This window comes from Penaeus vannamei, chromosome 38, assembly GCF_042767895.1.
Source record: "Penaeus vannamei isolate JL-2024 chromosome 38, ASM4276789v1, whole genome shotgun sequence".
In the NCBI taxonomy this organism is placed as follows: domain Eukaryota; kingdom Metazoa; phylum Arthropoda; class Malacostraca; order Decapoda; family Penaeidae; genus Penaeus; species Penaeus vannamei.
Genome location: NC_091586.1, coordinates 5861925 through 5864424, shown reverse-complemented (window position 1 = coordinate 5864424; position 2500 = coordinate 5861925).

Below are 2500 nucleotides of genomic sequence, written 5' to 3'. Positions count from 1 at the left end.
TATCAAAACTTTCCTAATACAATACCCAGAAACATCCCAAATATACTTACCCTCACATATTAATTCTATTTATTCATCCAAAACTTATTGTATCATTTGAATAATATACATACATACATACATACATATATATATATATATATATATATATATATATATATATATATATATATATATATATATATATATATATATTTTTTCAATTTTCCATATTATCAAAACTCTCCTAATATTATACAAAGAAATATCCCAAATATACTTACCCTCACTTATTAATCCTATTTATTTATCCCAAACCTTCCCAACGTTACACACAGACTCACAATACTCTCTCTCCCCTAACAGAATCCCTATACTTTCCCTTCCCCTATTTATCTTATTTATTCACCCAAAACTTCCCCAGCTCGAGCTCCACTGCAACCGGAGTTCCCGTTGCCTCCGTCCCTCCTCAGCGCTGTCACAATCCATTGCCAAGTGAAAATAGAAGCCGTCTCAACCTTTTCTGCTTTTCGAGATTTGGCGAAACCCAGCGAAAGCCGACCGGGTTTTACGCTTTATGTAAAAACGCTGCGGCAACAACAACAATAATAATGTTCGCTATAAGTTTGTTTCGTGACGGATCCTGCCTTTTTTTCGTATTTTAATGTGAATGTTGAGTTTCGTGCTCGGTGTTATTTTGCAACTGTAGAAAAAACATGTTGTTCTAACGTTTTAAGTTTATAGAAAAAATATACAACGTGTGTAACTGGAAATCAAACATTTTTTTATCATCAATTCACAAAAAAATAAAAAATAAATAAATAAAATACATAAAAAAATAAATAAATAAATTACATTCGTATGAGGCAAACGAATCTAGTATCATTCAGTACTTGATAAAAATTATTCTAATATTTAACACTACTTCGGCACAGGAGTTACAGCGACAACAATATTGTCCCTTGTAGTTTAATTCGGCGCAAATATAAATCTGCCTTTTAATGCTGACGCGTGGCGGGCGAGCAGACTCTTTCCTTCTCCTCTCTCCCCCTTTCTCTTTCTCTGGTTATTCCATCCTTTGCAGTTCCCACTTTTCTCTCTCTCTTTCTCTGCTTCTGTACACTCTCGATTTATTGCTTACTTTATTACGTGTTCTTCCTCTCTCGATTTATTTCGTTCGATTCTTCTCTTTTTTATCTCTCTCTCTCTCTCTCCCTATCTTCCTTCCCTCTTTACCTCCCTTTCCTTTGTCCCCTACCTCTCTCTTTTTTATTCCATCCAATTGCTCTTCCTCCCTTCTCCCTCTCTCTCTCTCTCTTTTGTTCTCTCCCCTTCGCCTTCCCCCTCCATGTTTTTCGCCCTCTCGCTCTCCCTCTTTCTTGTCTCCCTCTTGAACCCTCATCCTCTCACTCACTCTCATCCCGAGTGTAATCCTGTGGAATCCTATTGCACGGGAAATTGGTTATGGAGTCAAATGCAATGGGGTAATGTGTTTGATCTTCCCCCTTCTACAACCTCTGTATCTGTATTTTTGTTTGTTTGTTTGTCTGTGCCTCTGTCTGTCTTTGTGTCTGCGCTTCTCTGTCTCTGTCTCTGTCTCTCTCTCTCTCTCTCTCTCTCTCTCTCTCTCTCTCTCTCTCTCTCTCTCTCTCTCTCTCTCTCTCTCTCTCTCTCTCCCCCTCTCTCTCTCTCTCTCTCTCTCTCTCACACACACACACACACACACTTTCTCTCTCTCTCCCTCCCTCTCTCTCTCTCTCTCTCTCTCTCTCTCTCTCTCTCTCTCTCTCTCTCTCTCTCTCTCCTCTCAACACACACACACACACACACTTTCTCTCTCCCTCCCTCTCTCTCGCTCTCTATCTATCTATCTATCTCTCTATCTATCTATCTTTCTATTTATTTATCTATCTTTCTATCTATCTTTCAATCTAACTCACTCTTTCTCTCTCCTTCTCTTTTGTATCGATCCTTCTTCCTGTCTCTATCCTTTCGAGTGTGTGAACACACACACAAACACAGTCAAGCAAGCACACACGCGTCAGAATAGCTTCCTAATTATTCTCTTGTTCTCTGTCTTCTTCCGCCCAAACGCCACACTCACTGACCGTCGTCCATCTATTAACAAAATCTGCTTACAGTGACCACAATCAATTCCTAACTAATTGTAAATGAGTGCGTCACGAGAGAATGGAGATTCACTACGTCTTTTCCGCGGCTCGTAGGCTAAATCGAGGTTATTAATTACAGCTATGGGATTAAATAACCCGGGATCTATGACAGGGAATTACCCGTTAATGATGATAAAATTGGACGCACCATTTCTGATCGCGGGAGCATAAACCACGTATTGACAAGCGACAGAAAACGGGCATCACGGAGAAGCGCTATTTGTGAAGGGGTAACTCGTCTATTATTTTTGTGTTCGCCTGGAGTGGGGCGAAAAAAAGGCGTATTGCTGGCGTGAATGGGTGTCATTGTCTGAGATAGGAAACAATACCATGAATTACTACGCCCACGA